The 14320-nt window shown below is 50.1% G+C and overlaps 1 long non-coding RNA gene across 1 annotated transcript in view; it reads right to left on the reverse strand.

Moving 5' to 3' along the window:
* Positions 1-925: 925 nt before the first annotated feature.
* Positions 926-14320, reverse strand: part of LOC144728921 (uncharacterized) — a 15353-nt gene continuing 1958 nt past the window's right edge. The window contains exon 2 of the long non-coding RNA XR_013587579.1: positions 926-3548. This is a non-coding gene — a long non-coding RNA (uncharacterized LOC144728921). The remainder of the gene's footprint in view (positions 3549-14320) is intronic.

The raw sequence follows: 14320 nt of genomic DNA on the forward strand, positions 1-14320 counted from the left end.
ATCACACTGTGTCAGCCACGATAACAAGAACAACTACGCCAATTAAGAAAAACCCTCACCCTACCTCTGTATGAAGTTGTGAAATAGTTCACCGACGTCCCGTGACCTCATTTTGAAAAGTAAATAACGTTCAACAGAAATTGAAATTACATTTTTAAAACCTGCCGCCGGTCCCGTATGTTTACACCATCACGGACACAGGAGAAGGGGGGGGCAACAACTAAACAGCGGTGCTTTACATTCGCTCCCAGCCGTTCCTGGGTCGCAAAGCATGGTCAAAGCCATGAATTCTAAAGTGGAGCCAACGCAAAATCGTGCAACGCAGCACGGAGGAGCCGACGCAAACCGCTGCGCGCGGGATACACACAACGCGTGTCGCCACTGCCCCTCCAATCTCACACATCTGACCCACTCGATCCCGGGAACGAAAACTGTTTTATTTGACCTCTCGGTAAGGACACGGCATTTTCAGTTGCCTCGGAAGTTTGACAGCCCCATTTCCCCCGAATGTCTGCGGTGACGGCGACAGCGTCTGGGATTTGATTCGATACCGGCATTGCGAAGTTTGTGTAAGTGGAAAGCTCGGATAGTGAAATAACATGCCGCCACGGTGGCTGGATGGTAACTCCCTTGCCAGATATACTGGAGGTCGTGGGTTCGATCCCGATGCCTGTATATTTTGAGTTTATATGTTCTCCCCATGGTCGCGTGGATTTTTCTCCAGGTCCTCTGGCTTTTCCCTACACATTTAGAATCAACACGCGTTTAGAGTATTTGGCTTCTATATATTTCCACGTGCTAAGCCACTTTGTTGGGCTATCATTTGTGGCCAGATCGATTCTGAAAGAGAGCTATATAGGTCAGTGAACCTTACCTGGTAAAATAAAAAAATAAAATAGAGTTTAAAATCACACATATCCACATACAGAATAAACATTTTATTTATCCATCAGCCCATTTTGTTTTCCAGGGCCAATATTCTCGAGTAATATTTTCGCTGAAAGAAAGCCAATTAACTGTGGGCCGAAACAACCCTTATTTAGAAAATATTGGTCTGCAAAGTCAATAGGTTGGTCCCGTGAACGGCGATAGCCAATGGAAGGATTCGCAAGCAGTGTTTGGGCATAAGCAGCATCCTGATTTAGAATCAGAATCTGTATCTAGACTGGAGGAGGAATACGATTATCTATGAAGCAATTTTTGCACAGGATTTCCAGTCTGGGCGGGTCAACACGTTACAACAACAAACACCAAACAAACTACAGGAGTGCAAAATTGAGAAAAGGTAAGCAAGGCCTGAAAAATAAACATAACTCCAAACTAAAATGTATGAGTATAAATTTAATCATACATAAATTCCTAATGATTTTACAACACGAAATGCAGAATCATAATATGTATGTATACTGGAGGAATACGATGAGCTATAAAGATATTTCACAGATGTTCTTACCTGCCCCCCAACTGGACGTCACATCAAACAATAACATGACAGTCGTGAAAAGTGCAAGGTAAACAATTCACCCAAAAACATACAAATATAAAAAGAAACCATCCCCATCCTACCAGGCAAAGCTTGGGCAAGGCATAAAAACAACAATAACATTCACAGATAAAAAGACGACAGTCCCTTAATACAATTGAACTTTCGAAACACGGATAAAGAGATCAGTTACAAAATCACATTGACAAATGTGGTTGTATCCCGTACTAATTTTGTTTCAGGATATTTTTTGAAGGAAGATTTATGTGAAGGGAGCAAACAAACAAGGTTGTTGTTCCAAAACGTTGGCGCTGCAACAGCAAAGGCTTTGTTGTCACCTTTCGATTTAAAGCTTTCGTGACTGCAGGGATTCATCTTCTTGGTTCTTTCGGTAAAGTCACGTAGAATGGAAATAATAAAATAATAAAAATAAAACATAATAAAATAATTCTCACAATCATTTTATTTATTATTTATAATTTTATTATGTTTTCATTTTATTATTTCCATTATTTCCATTCTACGTGAACCAAGAAGATGGCTTTGTCACCGGTTCCAATTCTTGTTCTTGCGATCGTTAAAAGGCAATTAAGATGGACGTTTTTGGTTTCTTGAGTTTGACCATGGGGTTAATGCCTTAGAGACAGCGTACGTATTAAACTGACTTAAGTATAGGGCAGATATGCCAATAAGGATGTTATGGATGAACAGGGCCCGAGTATCAAGCGATTATGAGATTAGATTTTAAGTCGAGGTCACAATGGCGGGTCCTGTATGGTACATCCAGCGCAAATTGAAAAGTAGAATGATAAAAGCGGGTTTAGTCTGTGTAGTATTGTATTAACAATAAGGATTACTTATGCGTCCTTATACCAGACAATGCAATGTTATTACATTATCTGTCATGTACTTCAATTGTGTAGGAACGTCACAATTTCAATCGCTCGTGTCCCAGTCAATCTTGGGTCATTTCACATTTTATTGCATCAACCTGACTGCCAAAATCGTATTGGATCACCAAAAGACCAACTGCCTCATGTATATGTTTCTTTAGTATGCATGCCATGCGGTGGAGTAGTGGCAACAGTGGTCATCGCAATGCACTACGAGCCCAGACACTGAAGTTCAATTCCCAGCCAAGGCTATAACCATGAGTGGCGTGCAGTACCAAAACTGATCCTGGTCACCCGCATTCACCACAGCTGCATTGTCCAGCATGGTGAAGTATGGTCAAAACAAACATCATGAGAGCGTGCCTTCACGCATCGAATGAAAACATTATCTCTGGAATTGGCCATCCCCAGTCGAATGATGCCAACAACATCCACTACATCAGCCGAGCCAATAAAATAAAACCTTCACCATGCAACATGCAGAATGAGTTACTGCAAATGTTCCTGCTCATGCCACTGCTCTCAAGAACAGAGTATATTTTGGCTACTTTTTCACACTGGCGATACATCTTGTAAGAGGTTGGAGTACTCACATCCCCCGCCACGACCTGCCGATCGGCCAAAACTGTGGCGTACAAATTGTATACTGCGCCCTCGTTTCAACTGCCGTGCCGGGATATGGAACCGAACCAGCGATCTCCGAAGCCCAATTTGCTCGCGGTTAGACCAAGGCAGCGTTCTACCTCGGAGAATGGGACGGTACCAAGAAATAAAATAAAAGGCAACGGCTTTGAATGCTCTGCTACTTAAAGCAAAGTCTGGCAAGAGCAGTTCCTTTCACGCGTGGCACCTAACAAGCGCACTACTCAACATTCCCTTCCCCCTTCGATCTCCATTTAGATTCCCACCAAAGCGAACAAATCCTCTTTTAAAAGCGCTCCCGACGCTTTCTTGTGCGCCCCCCTTCGGTATTGCATCAGTGCATTTCACACAACCGAGGCCGTGCGCCCGGGTTGATGGAGGGGGGGTGATGGAGGGGGGGGGCGAGTTCGATTAAAAACCACGGGAATATCTCCCCCCCCCCTCCTCCTCCAATGACGTGGCAGCTGTCGACGGCGAGGCTGTGTCCAGGACGTTGCACCTCTCTCCTGCCCATGGAGCAACGTCGCCGTCTGTAGCCGTCACGAGCAAGAATCGGCGTCAATGCGCAGGATGTACTACTTATTAGACTGTGCTACACAATGAATAATACATCATAAGATATTTCCCACCCACCCCTACTGGAAACCAAAATCTGGGCGCGTCTCACAGAAGGCCCATTAAATATGAAGCGCGTGGAAATTACATTTATTGGATTGGCACTTGGGGCACGCTTTTCATTTTAAATGAATCAAGGTGAAGCAATGATTGTGGCATCTGGGTGGAAGCCAGGGCACTATGATAAATGTTTAAAAAGCCGACGTTCACATGATCCCCCATCATGCAGGAAGAAGATCTGGCCATCGCATCCCGATGTATTGGATGACAGAAATATGAATTATTAAAAACCCGAAACTTCACCTTAATATTTCGCACAACATGCACCCAGAGTTTTTTCCAGCCTCTGCTACAAGGTGCAGGAATTTTAAGGTGACATCACGGACGGCATAGAAACTTGCTTCGTAGCAAAATTAAATAACTGATGCTATGCAATTTTACAGTGCCACCTTCGACCATTTTTGTCCGAGGTAAAAATGATATACGATTCAGGGTTGTTGCACACACAGAGACAAAGATCTCCCATGTAGCCTCAACAGACTCTTGAGGCAAGTGCTGTTAGTGACCACCCTTTGAAGGTCGGCACGCACACAAGGGAGTGGGTGGGCCAGCACCCCGCCCGGCCGTCTTGGTCTCCCCAGTTCTAATGTTTACACATCGCAGGCCTTGGGGAGACCCAGGACCGGTTAAGATAATCGTCGCTGGTGTTGGCCGTGGGCAGGTATCGAACTCGGATCACGCAGAGCGTATGCGTGCTCTGGAAGCTGTAACTCGCTCCAATTTCAATTCACATCCTCACTCTTACTCCTTGGAAGAAAAAACACACACCATAAACCCCCTTCCACACACCAGCTTTGAGTAAAAAAAATCTAATTCACTTCCTGATTTCTAGACAAAAGTGGCTATTTGGATTCGATGGTGACTTGAGCTTGTACATCGACACGGTGTCAGCCTTACCTCGGACTAATGATGTCATCCAGAGATGGTGATGATGCAGTTTCCGCACCTCTCAAACTTTTGACTTGTTTCATAACAATGCTACATTTTTTAAAACAGAAGCCAATGAACGACCTTAAAAATGAACCTATATTTATTTTTAAAATGGTTTCCAAGTTTTTACTGCGGAATTTGCCCAATTTGTTGGGCCATGTCCCAAGTCGAATTGTCTCATGCGCTTTACAAAAAAAGAACGGTGTGCCAAAATGCGTTGCCACGGATAAAATTGCCAAAACTCACAAATTGCAATTGGCACGGAACCGCAAACTCCTACGGCCGAGTGAAATATCCGCATGGCCGAGAAACATGTCGCAGCCAATGGGATGCTGCCGGGCGGTTTGGCGAGTTCACGATGGCCGTGTTTGGGGCCGTCGCCCATACCTAAAATGAGGTTCTCCATCGTAGAGTTGCTAGTCCTAGCCCAGGTACCAAAACATTTTACAAATTTAATTTGGGTTCAATTCACATGGGGCCCATTGCAGAGGACTAGATAACATTTTGGTTTGATTGCCATGGGATGAACTATAATAGCAGTCCAGCCGAGGTGCACAACCACCGAGTGCGGGAAAAAGGCACTTGACGGGACCTGAAAATTAGTTCCGTGACATCTGCCTTGCAGCGGGCGAGTCTCCAACACAGCGGGCGGGGAGGAGGTTATACTGCTTTGTACGAGAGCTCCAAATTGAAAGGGCTTCATCTCAGGACATGAAGCACGATAGAAATTATTGGGGAGGTTTTTCTTTTAGTATTTGGCTCTCAACTGCGCCGATCCGACCATGGTGAGACTCGGTCGGCATTGGAGATTGAAACTTGACACCATCGCAGGAAACCCTGAATTCGTTGCAAAAATACGGCGGTGACTCCGAACAGGCTGGGGACCCCCACAGTGGCCATGGTGAATTTGTTAAATTTTCCACCGTCAATTCGCTAAAATTGCCGATGGACACCGTGGGAAATTTCAGCGATGGCCAGGAAGCGCAGAAGTGGCAAGATTGCCAACATTTCCATCTAATCCTGCAGACGTTCGTGTGGACATGGATGCCACATCGAATGCATTACAAATAATAATAACGCCGAACAGCTGGGACACGTCACTGCTCCCGGGCCGCTCATATTCAGATTCAATCTCTTCAAGCGACGCTGCCACCAACACTTCCCACCACTCCCCGATTAACGTTTAGGATTATAAAGTCTCAACGCATCTTGGCGTGTGCAATTAATGTAGATACAAAAAACGTAATGGCATCTACTTCGTGACAATTTCAAGCGGTGCATCTTTTTTTGAGGGGGGCACTGGTAGCAACACGTGGATCAGAGAATACACACGAGTTGGGTGACCGCATAGGGACTGAAGTGGCATTGGGCAAGACCTGTCGCTCTAAGAGACAATGGTCAGTGGGTCAAGATGGAGCGACGAAGCGGAGGCCGAATGAGCGAACTCAGCCGAGAGAATAGGAGAGGTGGTAAAGAGCAACGAGATTGGCTCGTGTGCGGGTGCGAGACGGATTGTTACACTGCGTGACCACGAGAGATGTCAACTGCTCGGAAGCCTTCATCCAGCAGCGCGGGTACAACCATGGCTGCCGATGCAGGTGCTGTACAGCGGTGTAACGAGACGATGCCAGCTGCCACGTTTCATCACCTGCGAACGGTCCGTTTCCGCCAAACATTTCAAAAAATATAATTAAATCTATCATTTGGGTCTTTCGGGTAAAGTCACGTAGATAGGGGTCAATGAAAATAACAAACAAGACAAAAAAAACTACGACCGCTTGTGTTGCGATTGAAACGTCGTGGTTTATTTTTTTTGTCATTTTCTTTGCACCTATCTACGTGACGTTACCGAAAGACCCAAAGAATATTAATTCCTGCGGTCACGAAAGCTTTAAATCAATAATATATCAAATAATTTGGTGCATCGGCCAACTGGCGCCAGCGATAAAAGCCAGCGGCAGCTGGCGGACTTCCCCGGAACCCAGTCACGTGCTCCTCATCCTCCTCCCACGTGATCCTCATCATCATCCTCCCACGTGATCCTCATCCTCCCACGTGATCATCATCATCCTCCCACGTGATCCTCATCACCCCACGTGCGTCGGCGCGTCGCCTTCAAAAAGAAACTCGCGGCGCGTCACTCAAGGAGGCAATTTTGCGACGGCTACGCGGGCAAATGAAACGCATCTTGCGCGGTGCCGTCACCGCCTCGCGGCAAAACGAGGGCGGCGGCGTCCTCGCAGCAACACGGGGACGCTTCGCACGAATTGTTCGAGGGCCCCCCCCGCGTCGATGCCATCGAGAGCACAATGGGCCCGGCGGCATCCACGACGGTCACGCGTCGCTGCTGCTGCTACGGCGAAGACAGCGGCCGAATCGACGTCGGTTATAGGATCGGAGGTCGGCGCACGTCGACGTTTGACCCAGCGCCTTCTCTCGGCACGAGTTCTTCCACCCCCCCCCCCCCACACACAGAAGTGGGTCCAAGCTTTTAAGTCGTCATGCGCCCCCCCCCCCCCATCTCTCTCTCCACCACGTCCCAACTTTGTCTGCTTCCTCGTCACCTTCTTTCTGTGCCGCGAAATGAACCCGCACCCTTGCCGACTGCACAGTGCGGTGTCGCCAAAACAATCGCGGCCGTTCGTCGAGAGGGCGAGTGGACGGAGAGAGAGGGAGAAAACGGTGTCGTTATTCAACTCCGCGTCAAAACGGTGAACATCCGTGGACGTCACAACCCGCGATAACTTGTGCCAAGTGTTCGCAACCACGCCGTTAAGAAAGCACGTGGTGCCGTAGCCCACGGCCGTGTTTGCGTTTAATTTTTGCAAAAAAATTGGGGAATAGAAAAGAAAACGACACAATCAACGTAAACAGGGTTCAACAAATATGTGCACTGCCGCAGGCTGCTGCTGCTGCAGCTCGCGATCCGTGTGCACCGCGATGAGAGCGACACGCGCGCGCACGCACGCGCACGCGCGCGCACGCACACACGCACACGCGCAGCAGCGCGCCCTGCAGATCGGGGTGGCGATATCCGGGGATGGCTGGAGAGGCGACGGGGGGGGGGGGTCCGAGCCGACCTCACTCACGCCCAGCGCCTCGCTCATTCCGTAAAGGAGGCAGAGAGGGCTGGGGGGGGGAGGCTGGGGGGGGGCGGAACTCACATTTTTCATGAGAAAATGCCGAGCAACCTCTGCGACGTAAATCCTTATCGGAATCTCATTTCCATTTCGTTGTTGATTTTGTATTCCGCACCGGGAGCGTGGCGCCGCATTCGGATTATATTCAATGCGAGTTTGGGTCAGGAGATGCCCGGTAATAGATCTGCCCGCATGAAACACCGGCGTGGTTTTTGCCGCAAAGACGACACCTTGCCAAAGGCGTTTGCATCTGCTTAGCGGTGGTGGGGGGGGGGGGGGAGAAATTAATCGTTTTTTATATATACACACACACACAAAAGAGTGGGAGTCAGAGCGATAACATGGATGCCTATGCCAAAATCACCGGGAATGCACCCAATCTGATGGCATCTCAAAAGCCAAGCAGGTGATGTGCCTGGATATTGCTCGAATGGGCCACCATCATGCACAACAGGTGCCATAGGCTGCGGGGCTCTCTGGAAGGGCAGCAGAGCGCGGTGCGGTGAAATACATTGCCCTGCACTTTACTGCCCCGGCGTCCGCGCTTCCCACCACCGATTGACGCCGACCAACGTGGTGAAGTATGACTCAAACAACTCCCGCACAGCGTTGGGGAGGCCCTCATCCAGCAGAGGAGTCGAAATCGACTAGCACTGGCACAGAGTCTCCCAGGCATCGACAAGGACTCTGGGCATGCCCTATAAAACACGCGGCAAGAGAGCGCGCACATTTTATAGACTGCAAGTACATCGGGAAGATGATTAAATGCCACCCCATTTATTATGAATAACAGAAACACAGTGTCATCCCCAAGCCCAATTGCTTTTCTTCGGGAGTGTTAATGACCCCACGGCAAAGCTCTAATTAATCTGGGATGTTTCGCGGTACTGCGGGGAACATTCGAAGCCACGTTGACAAAACGGCACATCTGGGCAGGAACTCCCATGGGTGGAGAGATTCGCCATGAAACTGTGGACGGTGGTGGTGGTGTGGGGGGGCGGGGTGAGGACTGAGGAGGCAGCTCCACAAGTTTGGGAGTTGCCCCCGAGTGGAGAGAGCGGCCGCAAAGCGGCAGCCACGGGAGGGAGGAGACGCGCCGCCACGAGCCGTGCTGAAAACGTGTTCAGCACGTGGCATCGCGGTGCCGTGAGAGGTGACGGCTTGCGCAGAACGTCCAGCAGTGAACAGATCAAGGCTGAGATAATGGACCAGTGGGTTTGCGAAGTTCTCACCATCTCGAACCCCACCCACCATCGCCAACTCCTTGTGTGTTTACCAAAACACAATTTGCAATAATAAACTGGAAACTAGACTCTTGGCATCGGTTCTTAAGTCAATTAAATTAACCGCCTCCCCCCCGCCGCCCCCACGCTGCATCGGTCATGGGAGGAATTTATCCACCAATGGATTGACAAAAATATATCACACGTTGTCGTTCCACTGCTGGATGAAGTCCTCCGCATGTCTGTTGCGTCTGAAGCACCTCCAGCCCCACTCTGCAGCATTCACTGTGAAGTTCGTCTGCCAATTCCTGATATCGCTCTCCATTGATTGTTACGAGTCATCACGGTGCATTTGTGATGCCTTTGGCAGATATTTTATAATCGAGTTGGAGAAAGTCTCACCTCAACAGCCTTGCGAAAGCCTACATTATTGCCCCGATAGCTCCGATTTTGTTTTACATTTTATTGTGCAATCTAAGATGCATAAAATGAAATGAATGAAAATTAAATGTCATTAGTACGAGCAATTAATGATGAGCATAAGAAGCCAGCGTTGACAGTGGTGCCCACGCACAAATAAAACCAACTCGCATCATCCCTGATTAACAAAGCGGCATCATGGGAACATCGACGCAACACTCCACAAGGCTCCTTGGGAATGCGCCCTCGTTTTCAGATCGATTCTAAACCTCTCTAAGATCAGTATGACACGAAACGACACGGAAATCCAAACATCCGAAAACATCATCAGATTTTGTTCAATATCTGAAATCTGAACATTTTAAATGCCAAACTCATCCCTACAAATGACTCTCACCTACCGACTACATGTTATAAATGTAGTATCAATGGCAAATGTGGGAGACTTGTTTTTAAATATATAACAACTCAAACGCCACACGCGCACACACACGTGGTGCGCTCTAATGCAGGATTTACTGCAATTTAAACAAAGCGCCTAGAGCTCTTGGAGTCAAACCAAGATTCCCTGCAGAGGCAATTTACCACAACGGGATGTTCTCGTTTTGCGAGAAGGTGGTGCTTTGAGAGATGAGCAACTGGCAGTTTAAAAACATTTCGGCTCAAAAAAAATGCTTTACATTTCACCCTCACGGCAATATTCTCCCCCCCCCCTCCCGTGTGTGGCAGTTGGTGGTTTGGTGCCAGGGACCCTCCAAGCAACTCAAGCGGGTCACGGAGCCATGAAAAAACGCAGGAGATATGCGTGTACCAAATATCAGCTCAAATTGTAATATTGTTTTTTATTTTACCAGGTTAAGGCCCACTGAGCGATAGAGCTCTTTTTCAGAAGCGACCTGGCCACAAATGATAGCTCAGCGAAGTAGCTTGCCGTGTGGAAATTTATAGCAACCAAATACTCGAGACGCGTGTTTCTAAAAATGTGGAGGGGAAAAAGCCTGAGAACGTGGAGAAAAATCCACGCGACCGCGCGGAGTACATGCAAACTCCAAATATTCGGGCGTCGGAGTTGGGATCGAACCCACGACCTCCTGTATGCCAGGCGAGGTAGTTAACATCTCGCCAAGCAGGTCACATGACCATGAAAACGTAGGTGTGTACCAAATATCGGCTCAATAAAAAAAAAATGCTATTTTTTTATTTGTACCAGGTAAGGCCCACTTAGTTGTAAGCTCTTTTTTCAGAAGCGACCCGGGCAATCACAAATGATTGCTTAGTGGGTTATCATGTAGAAATGTATGGTAGCAGCCAAATACTCGAAATGCACGTTTCTGAATGTGGAGGGAAAAAACCGGAGGACCTGGATACAAATCCACAATATTCAGACGTCAGGATCGAACCCACCACCTCCTCCATGGCAAGCGAGGAAATTTACATCTCGCCACCACGGCACCCACATTATATAATAAACAAAACAAGCTCATTAACACTTCAAACACTATTAATCTATCATAGATCTGGTTTGTATCTCTTCTCATCCAACTCAATCTTTGTCTCGTTTGAATATCTCTCATCTTCCTGTATTTCTCCTATACTTCTGTTAGCCAACTAAAAAAAAGGGCATTTCTTTCTGAAAGCTCTTGTTTTGATCGCCGAGCCAACGGTGGAAGTTCTATATTTCTATGGAGGGGGGAGAGTCGATATGTATAGAAATAGGAGAACCACCGTTGACTTGCCCACAAAGAGGTACTATTTTATCACCCCTGCAAGGACGGATGATAGGCCACGTCAACACCGAACCAGAGTTTGAAATCGCAACCTTCCAATTGCGAACCGCTCGCTCGGCAAGCACCGGTACAGCCCGCAGAGGCTCCCAGCCAGCCAGCGCCTCCCCCCATCTATACATGTGCAATGACAGGGTGACACCTACCGGCCTGAAGGTGTAATTACGGTTATAGCTGCATTACATAACGACTTATTATGAAGGGGCGTATCTGGGGTAAAGGTGAAGGGTGGAGTCAGTCGAGAAGCTCCAGGAACCATCCCGAAGGGTCTAGTAGGTTCTAGAAAGGGGGCGTGGCCAGAGGGGGAGCTTGGCCACGTCAGGCGGATATAAGAAGCACCGGACCAGAGCTTCGGGGCTGTTAGTGTGGGGTCTGGGTCCTGGTTGCGTCACTGCCGTCGTCATCTCTTCGTTTACGACCACGTGGCTGTTCTTTTGCGGGACCAGCTCCGTCGCCGCCGCTACGCTCGTCGAGCAGCCAGCGTAGCGCGGGACGGAGAGGGGCTGCGTGTTTGGACAGCGTGGGTGTAGCCACGTTACAAAGTGTATCACCCTGTGTGCGCTGAATAAATAAGAAGCCGTCCTACTAGACGTGTTGGAAGTCGCTCACTACGTATGTACAGCCTGTGTGTTGCCCTTCCCAATGAATGTTGAACTTCTTTCGGCGGTGCGGTGACCGGTTGATGGACGCGACACCGACGCTCGGTCGCCCACGTCGCTCCCTCGTGAACGTCCGTCCCCCCCCCCCCCCGCTTGTGCCAAAAAGCGTGAGTGGCGAGCGTGCGAGGTGCCACGTCGCGTGGCCGCGTGCGAAGGCGACTGGGAAGCGCTCGCTTTCCACCGCAGACGACTTTCATTCGACGCCTTGCACTGTGGACACGGCGGGGTTGGTGGCGCACTGCAGCGATGAAGCCAGCGAAGAGTTCCCGGGCATGGCCAACGTCAGTGGCGAGCGAGACCGGAACCGGTGCGTGGACTTTCCACTTCACCAAACCGTGCACCGGACCAAATAACTTGGTGGAAGCAGCCCTCGTCCAGCGGTGGATCGGCAAAGGGAGGCACGTTATTTTTTTAGTACGAGCTGTTCATACCCAAATGCCATGTCGCGAGTGTTCTCTCGGGGACATTGTAAACGTAAATTAGGAATTACAACATGCAAATCGTGTAATTTGCTGTAATTTTCAACGGCATACAAAATGTCACCAAATCCATTGCTCACACAAGAGCCTAAAACTTTACGCCCTGGATATTTAGTTTTTTTTTTTACAAAGCCCGTGCCGCTGCCCAACGGAGGGGAAAACCGCGTGCCATGGGGCTTTTCAGCGGTGTATTCCCGAGGACAAGTTCTTGGAGAACGTGGTTAGAGAGACTGGCCGTGCAGCAAAACGAACAGTCGATGTCGCTTCGCAGGCGCTCGCAGATGTAATGAGGACCGAGGGAGACGACCACCTCGCAGAAGCCACGAGCGTTCGGCGAAGTTTGAACCCCATTTAACAAAATCACTTGGTAGCTGTGATCCGTAGCCCGCAGTCGTTTCTGTTGCAAGTTTTTTTTTTAACCGCTCCCTAATAATGCTGCGAAACCCACAAAGTAAAAAGCTTCACAGACTCGGGAGGTTCACGCGGTTTCTTTTTGGTCACGTTAAGAATAATCGCGCATTTGTTGTATTTCTCATTCCTACTTCCAGCGCTACCGTCACAGAAGAGCCCCCCCCCCCCCGCTCAAAAGGATTTGCCAGGTCCCCGCGTCTGAAGGCCAAGAAGTTTCCAGCCTCTTTCCACTCGCAGCCCGACTTGGCGCATCTGTTCTTCGAGTTAAACTCCCACTCGTGTCCCCCCCCATCCCCCACCTCCCTCTCTATCCGTGGTCTCTTCTCAGTATGCGAGTTATCTTTCCCCGTCCCACCCCCCCCCCCAAAAATATATATTTTGACGTATGGTCCCCCCCCCCATCTCCCCACGCACCCCCCCCCCACCCCCCCCCAAATCTCCCCACGCTCCCCCCCCCACCCCCCCCAAATCTCCCCACCCACCCCCCCCCCCAAATCTCCCCACCCACCCCCCCCCCCCAAATCTCCCCACCCACCCCCCCCCCCAAATCTCCCCACCCACCCCCCCCCCCAATCTCCCCACCCACCCCCCCCCCCAATCTCCCCACCCACCCCCCCCCCAAACTCCCCACCCACCCCCCCCCCCCAAACTCCCCACCCACCCCCCCCCCCAATCTCCCCACCCACCCCCCCCCCCCAATCTCCCCACCCACCCCCCCCCCCAATCTCCCCATCCACCCCCCCCCCCCAATCTCCCCATCCACCCCCCCCCCCAATCTCCCCATCCACCCCCCCCAATCTCCCCATCCACCCCCCCCCCAATCTCCCCATCCACCCCCCCCCCCAATCTCCCCATCCACCCCCCCCCCAATCTCCCCATCCACCCCCCCCCCCAATCTCCCCATCCACCCCCCCCCCCAATCTCCCCATCCACCCCCCCCCCAATCTCCCCATCCACCCCCCCCCCCAATCTCCCCATCCACCCCCCCCCCAATCTCCCCATCCACCCCCCCCCCCAATCTCCCCATCCACCCCCCCCCCCCAATCTCCCCATCCACCCCCCCCCCCCAATCTCCCCATCCACCCCCCCCCCCAATCTCCCCATCCACCCCCCCCCCAATCTCCCCATCCACCCCCCCCCCCAATCTCCCCATCCACCCCCCCCCCAATCTCCCCATCCACCCCCCCCCCCCAATCTCCCCACCCACCCCGACGTACGGTCCCGTCACGCCGAATCGGATTTCTAAGCGGATTTTCTGTTCCCCTCCCCCCCAAAGTCTTTCGGCGCAGGGTACCCGGCGCGGAGTATCCAGGCTCCCGTTTTGTTGCAATAACAAACAAACAAATGCCCACTTGTGTTTTAGGTAAGTGGCAGGTTGGACTATTAATTTCACTAATTACACTGCCGTGTTTAATTAGTAACAATAATTAAGCAGGTTTCGTATTATTGCTTCCAGCCCATTTTCTGTTTAAATTCCACTTCCTCCATTGCCCTTTGAAGAATAATTATTATTATTTTACCCAGGAGAGCCAAACAAAGGCTTTTTCAGGAGGGTCTTGTGTTGGGACGTTTGACCAACAT

This window comes from Lampetra planeri, chromosome 30 (genome assembly GCF_965212315.1).
Source record: "Lampetra planeri chromosome 30, kcLamPlan1.2.h2, whole genome shotgun sequence".
NCBI lineage: Eukaryota > Metazoa > Chordata > Hyperoartia > Petromyzontiformes > Petromyzontidae > Lampetra > Lampetra planeri.